Here is a 17,448-nt window from a genome sequence, read left to right as displayed (position 1 = left end):
AAAGCAAAAGAACATGATTTAAAAATTAGAGAAATCCGTGACTCATTAAAAAGGAGCAACAGCAGAATCATAGGGGTCCCAGAAGATGAAAACAGAGAAAAAGGGGTAGAAGGGTTATGTGAGAAAATCATAGTGGAAAACTTCCCTAACCTGGGGAAAGACACAGACATCAAAATCTAGGAAGCACAGAGGATTCCCATAAGATTCAACAAAAACCAGCCATCAACAAGGCATATCATAGTCAAATTCACAAAATACTCAGGCAAGGAAAGAATCATGAAAGCAGCAAGGGAAAAAAAAGTCCTTAACTTACAAGGGAAAATGGATCAGGTTTTCAGCAGACCTATCCACAGAAACTTGGCAAGCCAGAAGGGAGTGGCAGTATATATTCAATGTGCTGAATCAGAAAAAATATGCAGCCAAGAATTCTTTATCCAGCAAGGTTTTCATTCAAAATAGAGAGATAAAAAGTTTCCCAAACAAACAAAAACTAAAGGAGTTCAGGACCACTACACCAGTCCTGCAAGAAATTTTAAGGGTGGCTCTCTGAGGGCCGAAAAGACAGAAAGAAAAAAAAAAATGAGCAAAAGCAACAAAGATTAGAAAGGACCAGAGAACACCACCAGAAACTCCAACTCTACATGCAACATAATGGCAATAAATTCACATTTTTCAGTACTCACTCTAAACATCAATGAACTAAGTGCTCTAATCAAAAGACATAGGGTAACAGAATGGATAAGAAAACAAGATCCATCTACACGCTGTTTACAAGAGACCCACTTTAGGCCTAAGGACACCTTCAGATTGAAAGTAAGGGGATGGAGAACCATCTATCATCCTAATGGTAACCAAAAGAAAGCCAAATAGCCATACTTATATCAGACAATCTAGACTTTGAAATAAAGACTGTAATAAGAGATGAAGAAGGACATTATATCATAATTAAGGGGTCTAGCCACCAAGAAGATCTAACAATTATAAACATTTATGCTCCAAATGTAGGAGAACCCAAATATATAAATCAATTAATCACAAACATAAAGAAACTCATTGATAATATTACCATAATAGTAGGGGACTTCAACACCCCATTGACAGCAATGGACAGATCATCTAAAAAGATCTACAAGGAAACAATGGCTTTGAATGACACACTGGACCAGATGGACTTAACAGATATATTCAGAACTTTTTGTCCTAAAGCAACAAAATACACATTCTTCTCCAGTGCACAAGGAACATTCTCCAGAATAGATCACATACTGGGACACAAATCATCCCTCAACAAGTACAAAAAGATCGAGATCATACTGTGCATATTTTCCGACTACAACACTATGAAATTCAAAATCAACTACAAGAAAAAATTTGGAAAGGTAACAAATACTTGGAGACTAAAGACCATCCTACTAAAGAATGAATGGGCTAACCAAGAAGTTAAAGAGGAAACTTAAAAGTACATAGAAACCAATGAAAATGATAACACCACAGCCCAAAACCTCTGGGACACAGCAATGGTGGTCATAAGAGGGAAGTGTATAGCATCCAGGCCTTCCTAAAGAAGGAAGAAAGGTCTCAGATACACAACCTAACTTTACATCTTAAAGAGCTGGAACAAGAACAGCAAATAAAATCCAAAACCAGCAGAAGACAGGAGATAATAAAGATTAGAGGAGAAATCAATGTTATCAAAACCAAAAAAACAAAACAAAAAACAAAAAACAAAACAAACAAACAAAAGAACAACAGTAGAACAGATCAATGAAACCAGAAGTTGGTTCTTTGAAGGAATTGACAAAATTGATAAACCCCTAGTCAGTTTGATCAAAAAGAAAAAGGAAAGGGCCCACGTAAATAAAATCGAGAATGAAAGAGGAGAGATCACAACTAAGACAACAGATATATGACCCAGCAATTGCACTACTAGGTTTTTCTCCAAAGGATACAGGTATCCTGTTTTGAAGGGACACATGCACCCCAATGTTTATAGCAGGACTATCAAGAATAGATAGTCAAAGTATGGAAAGAGCCCAAATGTCCATCGATGGATGAATGGATAAAGAAGTTGATATATATATATATATATATATATATATATATATATATATATATAAAACTCAGCAATCAAAAAGAATGAAATCTTGCCATTTGCAACTATGTGGATGGAACTAGAGGGTATTATGCTAAGCAAAATTAGTCAGAGAAAGACAAATATCATACATCTTCACTCATATGAGGACTTTAAGATACAAAACAGATGAACATAAGGGAAAGGAAGCAAAAATAGTATAAAAACAGGGAGGGGAACAAAACATAAGAGACTCTTAAATATAGAGAACAAACAGAGGGTTGCTGGAGGGGTTGTGGGAGGGAGGATGGGCTAAATGGGTAAGGGGTTTAAGGAATCTACTCCTGAAATAATTGTTGCACCATGTGCTAACTAACTTGGATATAAATTATAAAAAATAAATAAATTATGGGGCGCCTGGGTGGCTCAGTCGGTTGACCATCTGACTTCGGCCCAGGTCATGATCTCACGGTCTGTGAGTTTAAGCCCTGCGTCGGGCTCCATGCTGACAGCTCAGAGTCTGGAGCCTGCTTTGGATTCTGTGCCACCCTCTCTCTCTGCCCCTCACTCTCTCTCTCTCTCTCTCAAAAATAAACATTAAAAAACATTTTTTAATAAATAAATAAATTATAGAAAGTAAAAAAAAGTTCAGGAAAATTAATTAATTCACATGAGAATGCAAGTATCTTAAAATAGCTAAAATAGTTTTTCATTTAAAAAAACTTTCTAATATTTATTTATTTTTGAGATAGAGAAACAGAGCATGAGCAGGGAAGGGGCATGGAGAGAGGGACACACAAAATCTGAAGCAGGCTCCAGGATCTTAGCTGTCAGAGCAGAGCCCTACGTGGGGCTTGAACTCACGGACTGTGAGATCATGATCTGAGTGGAAGTCAGATGCTTAGCCAACTGAGCCACCATGTGCCCCGCTAAAATAAATTTTCAAAAGAACAATGTAGGAGTACATATGAAATGAAATGAATGAAATCAAGATAACTATCCAGTTTCATATGTTTATACAAAACTGTAGTACATCAATATCGGTGGTATTGACTCAAAGATACACAAATACATCAATAAAGCTGAGTAAGGGTCTGTTAAGAAACATACATATAAGTGGTGAACTGATTTTTGACAAAGATGCAAAGACAATTCCGTAGAGGAAGAATAGTCTTGTCAAAAAATGGTATAAATTTACATATCTATAGCTTAAAAAGAAATAAAGAATTTACTCAATTCTTCGCAGTACACATACCAATTATCTTAATACGGATCATAGACATAAATATAAAACTCAAAACTATAAAATGTGTAGAAGACAACTATAAGTGAGACTTTTCAACCTTGGATCACACTAAGTTTTCTGAGATATAACATCAAAAACATGATACATAAAAGAACAAATTTAATTAGTTTTTATCAAAAGTAAAAACTTTTGTGCTTTCAAAAAGCACAGTGAAAAGAATAAAAAGACAAGGCACAAGTTGGGAGAATAAATTTGCAAAGCATATATTTGACAAATGTATTATTTCCACAATATATAAAGAACTCTCAAAACTCAATATTAAAACACAGACACACACACACACACACACACACAATTAGAAAATGAGCACAGTTTATTTTTTTTTATTTTTTTTTATATATGTGAAATTTATTGACAAATTGGTTTCCATACAACACCCAGTGCTCATCCCAAAAGGTGCCCTCCTCAATACCCATCACCCACCCTCCCCTCCCCCCCCACCCCCCATCAACCCTCAGTTTGTTCTCAGTTTTGAACAGTCTCTTATGCTTTGGCTCTCTCCCACTCTAACCTCTTTTTTTTTTTTCCTTCTCCTCCTCCATGGGTTCCTGTTAAGTTTCTCAGGATCCACATAAGAGTGAAACCATATGGTATCTGTCTTTCTCTGTATGGCTGATTTCACTTAGCATCACACTCTCCAGTTCCATCCACGTTGCTACAAAAGGCCATATTTCATTTTTTCTCATTGCCACATAGTATTCCATTGTGTATATATACCACAATTTCTTTATCCATTCATCAGTTGATGGACATTTAGGCTCTTTCCATAATTTGGCTATTGTTGAGAGTGCTGCTATGAACATTGGGGTACAAGTGCCCCTATGCATCAGTACTCCTGTATCCCTTGGATAAATTCCTAGCAGTGCTATTGCTGGGTCATAGGGTAGGTCTATTTTTAATTTTCTGAGGAACCTCCACACTGCTTTCCAGAGCGGCTGCACCAATTTGCATTCCCACCAACAGTGCAAGAGGGTTCCCGTTTCTCCACATCCTCTCCAGCATCTATAGTCTCCTGATTTGTTCATTTTGGCCACTCTGACTGGCGTGAGGTGATACCTGAGTGTGGTTTTGATTTGTATTTCCCTGATAAGGAGCGACGCTGAACATCTTTTCATGTGCCTGTTGGCCATCTGGATGTCTTCTTTAGAGAAGTGTCTATTCATGTTTTCTGCCCATTTCTTCACTGGGTTATTTGTTTTTCAGGTGTGGAGTTTGGTGAGCTCTTTATAGATTTTAGATACTAGCCCTTTGTCCGATATGTCATTTGCAAATATCTTTTCCCATTCCGTTGGTTGCCTTTTAGTTTTGTTGGTTGTTTCCTTTGCTGTGCAGAAGCTTTTTATCTTCATAAGGTCCCAGTAATTCACTTTTGCTTTTAATTCCCTTGCCTTTGGGGATGTGTCGAGTAAGAGATTGCTATGGCTGAGGTCAGAGAGGTCTTTTCCTGCTTTCTCCTCTAAGGTTTTGATGGTTTCCTGTCTCACATTTAGGTCCTTTATCCAGAAAATGAGCACAGTTTAAACAATCACTTCACCAAAGAAGGTATGAGGGTCAAATAAGCACAGAAAAGATAGTCAACTTATTAATCATTAGGAAAATGCAAATTAAAACCATACTGAGATGCTGTGATTAAACCCAGTTAGTAAATGGCTAAAATGAAGACAGATCAACTATAACAAGTGTTAGAAGGCATATGGAGCAAGTAGAACTTTCATACAATGTTGATGGATGTTTGAAATGGCAAAATCACATTGAAAAAGAGTTTGGCAGTTTCTTAAAAAGTTAATATACACTTTCAATATGGTATAGTCATTCTACCTATAGATTATTTACACAAGAGGTAAAAAGCATACTCCCCTACAAAGACTGGTACATGAAAGTTTCTACAATTTAATTGTAATAGCTAAAAATTGGAAACAATACAAATGTCCACCAAGAAGTGGATAAACAAACTGAGATATCCTCATCATAGAATACAACAAAATCAATTAACTGTTGATACATGCTATAGCATGGATGAATTTCAAAATACGTGCTGAAAGAAGTCAGACAAAAAAAGAGTATGCATGGTATTAATCCATTTAGATAAAATTCTAAGAAATTAAAGTCAATGTATAGAGACAGAGGTGCCAGGGAAGGGGAGGTGTGGAAACCAAGAATTACCAAGGGACATGAGGAAACATTCGGGGTGATGTCTATATTCTTTATCTTGATTGTGGAGAAGGTTTCATGGATATTCATATAAATCAAACCACATCAAAATATACACTTAGTATGTGAATTTTATTTTATGTCAGCTATACCTCAATAAAGCCACTAAAAAATGGAAGAGAAATTAAGACATTCAGATAAAAAAAAAAAACTGAGAGAATTATTTGCTAGCAGATCTGCTTTACAAGAAATACTTAGTGAATCTTTCATCCTGAAAAGACACTAACTGAAAAACACAAGAAAAAAATAAAGAATGCTGGTAAAAGTAATTTCAAACTTAAATATACCAGACAGTACAAATATATATTGTTTATACATTATTTATTCTTCTATATAACTATAAGCATATATGAAACTAACATCAGAACCCAAAAAAACATGAAGTAAATTGACTGAATTGAAGGGAGATATAGTCAGCAATAACTGCAGACTATAATGCCCCATGTTCAAGAACTGATAGAACAAATACACAGAAAATCAACAGGGAAATATAAAATTTCATAGGCCTAATGGGTATCTATGGAATAATTCACCCAATAACCATAAAATACACATTCTTCTCAAGTACACACAAAACATTTTCTAGGACAGACCACATGAAATCTCAATACACTTTTTAAATATTTTGTAATGTTTATTTATTTTTGAGAGAGAGACTGAGGTCGAGTGGGGGAGGGCACATAGAGAGAGACACACACACACACACAGATTTCGAAGCAGGCTCCAGGCTCTGAGCTGTCAGCACAGAGCCAGACATGGGGCTCGAACTCACGAACTGTGAGATCATGACCTGAGCCCAAGTCGGAAGATTAACCGACTGAGCCACCCAGGCACCCCTGAAATCTCAATATATTTAAAAGTACTCATTACATAAAAGGTACGATATTAGAAATCAATGTCAGATAGAAATTTAGGAAATTCACAAATATTTAGAAGTTAGACAACATACTCCTAAATACTCAGTGGTCAGATAAGAAATCACAAAGCAAATTAAAAAAAAATACATTGAAATAAATGTAATCAACCCCTAACCTTTCACATTAACAAACTAGAATAAAAAAGCAAATTAACCCAAAGCAAGCAGAAGAAAAGAAATAATAAAGATTAGAGCAAAATTAAAACAATATAAATAGAAAATGTATATAACAAATACAATTTGAACAAAATCAAAAGTTGGTTCTTTAAAAAGACCAACAGAATTGACACCCTTTAGCTAGACTGACCAAGATAAAGACAGAGCAATTGATTTACTAAAAACATAAATAAAAGGACATTAATATTGCTTTCACAGAAATTAAAAGGATTATAAGAATGCTATGAGCAACTGTATGTCAACAAATTAGACAACTTAGATGAAAGGGAAAAATTTCTAGAAAAATGCAAAGTGCCAAAATTGACTCCAGAAGAATTAAAACTATAACCACCATGTTATGCATTAGATCCTCAGACCTTACTCATCTTATTAAGTGTTCTCACATATACAAAAAACAGGTAAATATGTGAGGTGATGGACGTTCAATTAACTTGATATGGGAATCCTGTATATGTCTATCAGATCATCACACTGTAGACTTTAAATATCTTACAGTTCTATTTGTCAATTATACCTTGACATAGCTGAAAAAAGGAACAAATAGAAAATCAGAATAGATATATAACAAATAAAGAGACAGAAATAGCAATCAATTTTTTTTTTCCCACAAGAATAAGCCCAGGGCTAGATTGCTTCACTGGTAAATTTAGCAAATGTTTAAAAAGGAATTAGCACCAATACTTCAAATCTCTTACAAACCTTAGAAGAGAAGGAAATAGTTTCCAAATCATTCAAAGAGGTCAGTATTATCTTGATACCAAAATCTAAGACATTACTAGAAAGCAGCAAACCAACATCCATTACACATGTAGATGTAACAATTCTCAACAAAACTACCAAACTGAATTCAGCAACACATAAAAAGGATTATATACTATGACCAAATGCTTAGTGATGAGAAATTGCATGCTTTCTTTCTACAAACCAGAACAAAGAAAGGATCTCCCCTGTCATCATGCTTATTAATATTTTATTGGATTATAATATTTATTGTACTATAATAATACAAGAAAAGTTAATAAAAGGTATACACATTGTGTAGAAAGAAACAGTATTGTCCTTGTTCAAAGATAACATGATTGCCTTGTAGAAAATTCCAAAGAATAGGGGCGCCTGGTGGATCAGGAGGTTGAGCGTCCGACTTCGGCTCAGGTCACAGCTCACAGCTCGTGGGTTCAGGCCCCACATCGGGCTCTGTGCTGACAGCTCGGAACCTGGAGCCAATTCTGTGCCTCCCTCTTTCTCTGCCCTTCTCCTGCTCATGCTCTGACTCTCTCTCTCTCTCTCTCTCTCAAAAATAAATAAACATTAAAAAAAAAGAAAATTCCAAGGAATAAACAACAATAACATAGTTCGTGGAACTAATAAGTGATTATCTCAACAGAATTCAAGATGAATATTCAAAAGTCAAATACTCTATATCAGCAATGAACAACTGGGATTTGAAATTAAAAATATAACACCATTTTCATCAACACCAAAATAAAAAGAAACACCTAAGTATAAATCTAACAAAATATGCATAGGATCTATACGTGAAGAACTATAAAATCTCATGAAAGAAATCAAAGAATATCTAAATAAATGGAGAAATATTTCATGTTCGTGGTTTGGAGAATCAATATTGTTAAAATATAAGCTATTCCCAAATTGGTCCATAGATTCAATGCAATTTTAATCAAAATTCCAGGAAACAATTTTGTGGATATCAACTAACTGATTCTAAATTTTTATAGAAAGGCAAAAACCAAGAATGACCAATGCAGTGCTGAGGAACAAAATTAGAGAATTAACATTACTCAGCTTCAATAGTTATTATAAAGCTACAGTGATCAAGACAGCAGTAGTACTGGTGACAGAATAGACACATAGATCAATGAAACACAATAAAATGCCCATAAATAGATCCACACAAAAGTATTTAGCTGATCTTTGTCAAAGGAGTAAAGGAAATTCAGTTGAGAAAGGATAGTCTTTTTAACAAATTGTGCAGGTACAACTGGATGTCCACATGGAAATAAAAAATAAACAGACTTTATACATTTCATAAAATTAATTCAAAATGGATCATAAACCCAAATATAAAATAGTAAATGATATAACTTTCAGAAGAAATGATATGAGAAAAATCTAGGTAACTTTGGGTTTTGTAATGAGTTTTTAGATACAATACCAATACATGAAAAAAAATTGGTAAGCTGAACTATATTAAAATTAAAAACATCTGCCCTACAAAAGACACTGCTAAGCGAATGAAAAGGCAAGTCACAGACTGACAAAAAATATTTGCAAAAGACATTTCTGCTAAAAGACTTTTGTATCCAAATAAAGAAAGAACTGTGAAATCTCAATAGTAACAAAACAGACAATTAAAAAATGGGCAAAAGATATGAACAGATCTTCCATCATAAATATACACAGATAACAAATATGCACATCTGTCATTAGGAAATTGTAAATTCAAACAACGGTAAGATACCACTACACTCTTATTACAATATCTAAAACCCAGAAATCAACAAAATGAAATACATGTGAAGTTACAGTTCAACAGTAACTTTAAATTATTATTGGTGGGAATGTAAAATGGAAGAGCCACATTGGAAGACAGTTTCTTACAAAGCCAAGCAAAAGCCTACTAGACAGTCCAGCAATCATGTTCCAATTGATATTGTGTTTTGGCTCAGTTGAGAAAAAAACTTATAGAAAATTTTGCACATAAATACTTACGGTCATTTGATTTATAATATTTATAATATTTATTTATTAAAAAACTGGAAGCAACCAAGATGTCCTTCATTATGTAAATAGACACACATTATCCCTATACCCCTATATGGCATATGGTATATCCCTATAATGGCATATTATTCCATGATAAAAAGAAATGAGATATTAAGCTCAAAAAGACATGGAGGAACTTGAAATGTTTACACTAAGTAAAGGAAACCAGACTTTAAAGTCTATATACTACATGATTCTAATTACATGATTTTCTGGGCTTGGCAAAATTATAAAGATATTAAAAAGATCAGTGACTGCCAAGGATTTAGGGAATAAGAGAGAAATGAACAGATGAAGCACAGGGGACTTTTAGAGTATTGGAACTATTCTGTTTGTTATTTTAGTGGTGGATACATGACATTATGCATTCGTCAAACTGGATACAAGCTGTAGTGCTTGTGCTATAAAACATATGTTCTTACACACGTACATTGCAGTTTAACAATTATATAAGTGAACAGTGAGTGGTGGGAACCAGGTTTCTTGTTGTTGGACTGGACATTTACATATTAGCAAAGAGAAACAATTGGAATGATCCATGTGGTAATGGATTAGAGTCGGAGAAATCATTAACACTACACATTTAACTTAGATACAGGAGGTTGCATATAGACATATTCACAGATATATGCATACAGTATTAGTATTACTATTAGTATTAGTATGCACACACATATTTTCATGCTTTGTCACTGACCGAGTCTAAAAGCAATGACATTCCAATTGCAACAAGCACAACTGGTCCCAAATCTTTGGTCTCTTAATAAAAGGAATCAGGGCTCCTTGGAGAAATGGCTGATTTCAGCCAAGTGATTTCAGCCGAGTAATCTCCCAATGGTAAAGCTGGAAAAATCTGAGTAGCCAAATAAGTAATTTAGGATTGGTTTGTAACCTAAAGTATAAAATAATTATCCCAAAGTTCATACTTCTATAAATGAATGACTGAGTAAATTTATAAACAAGAGAAGAGAGACAGCTTTCCCATGCAGAAGAATTCTAATTAAATTATATAGGTGCTCCGTCCTAAAGAAAGGGGAGCATAACTCCCCACTCTTTAAGTGTGGATTGTGCATAGTGGCTTGATTCTCAAGAGTAGAGGTTGGAAAAGGGAAAAACGAAAGTAACTTTACAGTGGAGAATCCTGAGAAACTACTTCAGCCAAGTAATCAAAGTCAACATCAAGTCATAAATCATGTTGATAAAATGTACCCTTGATAGAATGTGATAAAGATAGCACTTTAACTCTGTTATCTTATTTAGTCTAATAATGAGAAAAACATCTGACAAAATTCAGTATAGAGGCTTTCTACAAGACACCTGACCAGTACTCCTCAAAATTGCCAAGGTCATCAAAAACAAAGGAAAATCTCAGAAAATGTCACAAGCAAGAGGAGTCAAACAAGAGATAACAACTAAATGCAATGTGGTATCCTGAATGAGATCCTGGAACAGAAAAACAACATTAGATTAAAACTAGGGAAAGCTGAATAATATAGAGACTTTAATTAACACAGTCCATCATTATTGACTCACTAATTGTAACAAATGTATTTTATTAATGTAAGGTGTTAATAATAGGGGAAAGTATTGGGAGGATGGTATATATTGGTATATATTGGAGCTCTCTGTATTATCTATTTACTTTTTCAGTAATTTTAGAATATTTCTAAAAATAAAGTCTATTAATTTAAAAAAAAACCTGTATGAAACTATATAATATTCTTTTTTTTTATAATTTTTTTTTACATTTATTTATTTTTGAGAGAGAGAGAGAGAGACAGAGCATGAACGGGGGAGGGTCAGAGAGAGGGAGACACAGAATCCGAAACAGGCTCCAGGCTCTGAGCTGTCAGCACAGAGCCCGACGCGGGGCTCGAACTCACGGACCGCGAGATCGTGACCTGAGCCGAAGTCGGCCGCCCAACCGACTGAGCCACCCAGGCGCCCCTATAATATTCTTAAAAAGATAAAATTATAGAAATGGAGATCAGATTAGTGGTTGCCAAGGTTAAGAAGGGGATAATGATAGGAGGAAAGTGGGTTTGGTTGTAAAATGGCAACATGAGGGATGCTGGTGGTGATAGAGATTTTCTGTATCTTGACAGGATTAATAACAATATTCTAATAATGATACAGTACTATAGTTTTACAAGCAGTTATCACTGGAGAAACCTGAGTAAAGGATACACAGACTCTCTCTGGATTACTTCTTTCAACTGCATGGAAATTAGCAATTACCCAAAAATTAAAAGACTATAATTTTTAAAAATAGTCCAGTTAGTGTTTTTATGTAGAGATCTGTTTTTCCAATTATGGATTATGGACATTAAGTGGAAAATTCTTACCTTTATTTAAGTAGTCATTCTTATCCTGTGTGGTACCTACTTTGTAAGCCCTGTCCTTCCTTCTGTTTTATTTGATACCTAAAGATGTGGTTAATCCAAAGGAGGGGTCCTATTTCCGTAACCAACTGAGGAGAGAATATATATAACTAGTCCAAATCCTGTCCTTCATCCTGACGTAAAATACTTGTCTCCTCTTTGTTGCTGACTTGTGGACCCAGTTCCCCGTCATGGTGAAAAACTCAGGCAGATTCCCAGGATTGACTCTGTTGTTCAGTCAACCTTTTTCAAAGGCTTCAGAGGTTAGATCAAGACTCCTACAGATGTTGGCCATAATAAGCATAAAAGCACAATTCTGTTTTCTGTTTTCTTCCTTCAGAATATGGGGACACAGAGATGCTATAACCTTCCTTTTAAACTAAGACTGGTCTGATCATATATTCTTTAAGGGGCTAAGAGTACTGCAATTTCCCCTCCACTCTACTGAGCTTAGATGTGTTTTGATAACTGAATTTATAAAATGTAATAGGCTTGAACAAGCACCAAATTGAATTATCTTTAAGAAAGGATAAAGGACAGGCTACATCACAGTATGCATGGCAACAACATAGTAGGGGTGTGTGACTGCTCTATGCTCAGCGTCTGATGTCCCGGTGATTTCATACTCCGCATTTGTTTTGGTCACAAGAAATGAAACTAAATATGTGCAGACAACCTCAGCTCAAGGAAGCAATAAGCTATAGAGTCCCATTAGCCTTTGCTACCAGTTAGTCTCACAGCTCCTTCAGATGTATAGATGAGCACTCATCCTCAAATGCAGTTGCACATCATCAATACTGGTTGCTCCTCATTTAATAAACAATGTTGACCACAAATTTGGTTCAGTAGATAACCTTAGCTAGGTTCTTATCTATCTTGTATTTGGTGTAGTGAGTTTTTAACAATTCTGCAGTTTAGTTTATAAGGAGAATGGGCCATACAGCAAATCCTCAAACACACCTAAAGGTAGAGCAAAAGGCACAGAGCCAGCGATTTATCCTTTCCTTCATGTATTAGAGAAGGTTTTATGGAGGTGTTGCCTTCAGTACCTGCAGGAGACCCTTTATTTTCTAGCATGTCGTGTCAGGGCATTTGCAGGGATGTAGCTGTGGCATGGGATCTAAGAGCCAGATTAGGGTGAAAAGTGGGGTGGCCCAACATGGTATGTCAGAGCCCATGTGAGCTGTGAAGAGTGTACAGGTGAAGGAGTACTCTAGTGTGGTGTATAAGACCCCACGAAGAGTAAGGAGGAAATGCATGGAGAAAGGCATCCCAGCTCGGGTTGCCAGAAGCTGAAGGTAAAGCAAAGAAGGTATTCAGCAGAAACACCATAGAGTAAGAGGTGTCAGATATTGAGCAAGGTGAGAAGAGCTTCAGTGTGGCAGGCAACCTGGCAATTGGTTATGTATATGCTCTGTCCATTAAGAAGGCTGGACAGTAACAAAACCTTAGAGCAATGAGCACACCTACTAGACTGGGTGGCTTCTACATATCATTCTCCACTAAGTGAAACCAGGAATCCTCAGAAAAATGCTGACTTAAGGGCTGGGGCAAGGAAACTACAAGAAGAACTGGGGGCATCTTGTGCCATAAAGCAAAGAGCTCAAATAATGTGTATACATTAAAAAGTCACTATGACCAGTTACATGCCTTTCCTATGACCAAATAAGAACACTTTAAGGATAAAAATTAATAATGATAGTAATAGATCTTAATCCGTCGTCAAAATAAAAAACCATGAATCTATTTAAATATAAATTAATAGGTTAAGATGTGAAGTTTGATGAGAAATAAGATATTCATATATTTTCAGTCTACTTTCCCAAAGACTAATTTTTTTTTCAACGTTTATTTATTTTTTTTGGGACAGAGAGAGACAGAGCATGAACGGGGGAGGGGCAGAGAGAGAGGGAGACACAGAATCGGAAACAGGCTCCAGGCTCTGAGCCATCAGCCCAGAGCCTGACGCGGGGCTCGAACTCACGGAAAGCGAGATCGTGACCTGGCTGAAGTCGGAGGCTTAACCGACTGCGCCACCCAGGCGCCCCTCCCAAAGACTAATTATTAATTACAAGAGGAATAAGAGTAACTTTACCCTGGAAAAGTCTCACCAATACCACCTTAACCAAATGATCAGAGCTATCCCTTTGAGATGGGACTAAGTGAAACAATGTGCTCCCTCATAGGTTGCATTTAGAAAAATAGGGGGACCTAGGTGGCTCAGTCAGACTCTTGATTTTGGCTCAGGTCATGATTTCACAGTTTGTGAGTTCGAGCCTCACGTTAGGCTCTGTGCTGATAGTGCTGAGCCTGCTTAGGATTCCCTCTCTGCCTCTCACTGGCACATTCTCTGTCTTTCTGTCTCTCTGTCTCTTTCTCTGCCTCTCTCAATAAATAAACTTTAGAAAAATATGTCACCTCTGTGGTATTAGTCCCAAATATATACAAACTGAATCTAATCATGAGAACACATGGGATAAAACCCAAATTAAGGAAGACACTGCAAAATAACTGAACTGAATTTTTTAAATCATGAAAGTCATGGAAAGATTGAGAAATTGTTCAAGTAAGGAAAACTAAAGAAGTATGGGAACTAAGGTCATTATCTCTAAATAAAGAAATCATAGATGATTTAAAGTCCTTTTTAATATTTTTGCATTAACTTCTAATTTATCTACAAAGAGCAAATAAGACATGTTTCCTAGGAATATACAGAATAAATATATACTAATAAACAGAATGCTTATGAATAATTTAAAGAGCAGATTAAACTTAAGTAAACTTAAGTAAAAATAAAAGCCATATCTTTTAGGCTATTTGCTTATATGTGAATTGTAATAGATTCAGAAACGTCAGTGACACTGACATTTGACCTTCTCCAGGCTCCTCTTTCTATCATATCCTGGGAGAAAGGTAAATATTTTTGAAATTAATTTCATTCTACTTTCCTATGACATGTTCAGTGGTGGAGAGACATAAGTATTTAAACTTGATATTTTATAGGTCATGGTAATATAGACCAACAAGTTGCAAAATGTCTTAAAGAGCTAAAGGCCTTGATAATGACACTGGCCCTGCCACTCACCAATTCAGTCCTCATGTGCAGGTTATTTGATCTTTCTGTATCACAGTTAGTCATTTATCACTTAAAATTAGTGGATGGAATGATAGTTGTTAATGGAATTCCTACAAAATTTATTTTTTCATCTTTTAATATATGACCATGCTACTTAACAATATTTATATTGCTCGATTTTAAAATATAAGTGCATAAATAAGATTAGGGAAGATTTTGTTTACTATCTCATAATCAAATTAGTATTAACATTTCAGCATAATAACATTGTGTTTCTTGATTTAAAAGAAGACATTTTCTCATACAGAGTTAATATTTTATTGACCATTACTAAAGACCAGGATTTTCGTTTATCCTGAAGAGCCAATACTGCTATTATAACCTTAATGTAGTGTAACTAGTTGAAATGTGTCATTGCAAATGATCAAATAACTGGATTAGAATTTTTTAGCAATATATGAAAATCCTTCTGGTGAAAAGCTCAGTTCTCTTGCTATAAAATATCTCCAATAATTTAGACATTTGTTATTATTCATAAGCATCTGTAAAAAGAAAAGAGAAGAAGAGAATAAAAAGAAAAGAAAAAAAAAGAAAAAAGAAAAGAAAAGAGTAACTAAGAGATCTGCACAATTTCAATCACTGGTATTTTTTTATTGTCTTTAATTTTTACATTTACATTATGTTTCTTTTCTTTCTCCAAATTTTTATTTAAATTCCAATCAGTTGGAATCTATTGGAACTATAATATTAGTTTCAGGTGAAGAATTTGGTGATTCATCACTTACAGACAACACCCAGTGCTCATCCAAGTGCCCCACCCATCACATATTTAAACCATTGCCCTGTCCACTTCCCCTCCAGCAACCCTCAGTCTGTTCTCTATAGTTAAGAGTCTGTTTCTTGGTTTGCCTCACTTTTTTTCTCATTTGTTTTTTTCATTTGTTTTGTTTCTAAATTCCACATATGAGTGTAATCACTTGGTATTTGTCTTTTGCTGACTGTCATTTCACATAGCATAATACTTTCTAGCTTCACCCATGTCATTACAATGGCAAGATGTCATTCTTTTTTATGGCTGAATAATATTCCATTATATATATGGACATTTGGGTTCTTTCTATAATTTGGCTATTGTTGATAATGCTGCTATAAATATTAGGAAGGAAACTCCATACTGTTTTCCAGAGTGGCTAAACCAGTTTGCATTCTCACCAACAGTACAAGAGGGTTCCCCCTTTGTCCACATCCTTGCCAACACCTGTTGTTAATTTTAGCCATTCCAACTGGTATGAGCTGATATCTCATTGTAGTTTGATTTGTATTTCCCTGATTATGAGTGATGTTGAGCATCTTTTCATGTGTCTGTTAGCCATCTAGATGTCTTCCTTGGAAATATGTCTTCTTCTTCCCATTTTTAATGGGATTATTTGTTTTTTGGGGTGTTCAGTTTGAGAAGTTCTTTGTAGATTTTGGATACTAACCTTTTATCAGATATGTCATCTGCAATTATCTTCTCCATTCTGTAGGCTTTTAGTTTTGTTAATTGTTTCCTTTGCTATGCAAAAACTTTTCATTTTGATGAAGTCCCAACAGTTTATTTTTGTTTATCTTGCTTCAGAAAACATATCTAGGAAGAAGTTGGTACGGCCAATGTCAAAGAGGTTATTGTCTGTGTTCTCCTCTAGGATTTTGATGGTTTCCTGTCTCACATTTAAGTATTTTATCCATTTTTAATTTATTTTTGTGTATGGTATAATAAAGTGGTCCAGCTTCATTGTTTTGCATTTTGCTATCCAGTTTTCCCAGCACCATTTGTTGAAGAGACTGTCTTTTTCCCATTGGATATTCTTTCCTGCTTTGTTGAAGATTAATTGACCATATAGTTATAAGTTCATTGCTGTGTTTTCTATTCTGTTCCATTAACCTATATGTCTGTTTTTGTGCCAGTAACATACTGTCTTGGTGACTACAGCTTTGTAGTATAACTTGAAGCCCAAAATTGGGATGTCTGCAGCTTTGCTTTTCTTTTTCAAGATTGCTTTGGCTATTTGAGGTCTTTTGTGGTTTTTAGGGTTGTTTGTTCTTGCTCTGAAAAAACTGCTGGTGGTATTTTTGATAGGGATTGCATTATATGTGTAGATTGCTTTGGGCAGTAGAGACATTTTAACAATGTTCTTCCAATCCATAAGCATGGAATATTTTTCCATTTCTTTCTGTCATCTTCAATTTCTTTTATCGGTGTTTTATAGTTTTTAGTACAGATCTTTTACCTCTTTGGTTAGATTTAGTCCTAGTTATCTTCTGGGGTTTGGTGTAAGTATAAGTGGCATTAACTCCTTGATTTCTCTTTCTGCTGCTTCATTATTGGTATATAGAAATGCAACAGATTCTGTACATTGATTTTGTATCTTATGACTTCATGTATCAGGTCTAGCAATGTTTTGGTGGAATCTTTGGTTTTCTATATAGAGTATCATGTCATCTGCACATAGTGAAAGTTTGACTTCTTCCTTGCTGATTTAGATG

This window comes from Lynx rufus, unplaced genomic scaffold (assembly GCF_022079265.1).
Source record: "Lynx rufus isolate CCGP_SWC_20201006 ecotype Redwood Valley unplaced genomic scaffold, mLynRuf1.p SCAF_4, whole genome shotgun sequence".
Lineage (NCBI taxonomy): Eukaryota > Metazoa > Chordata > Mammalia > Carnivora > Felidae > Lynx > Lynx rufus.
The sequence above is the reverse complement of the archived record's forward strand: the minus strand, read 5'-3'. Positions refer to the sequence as shown.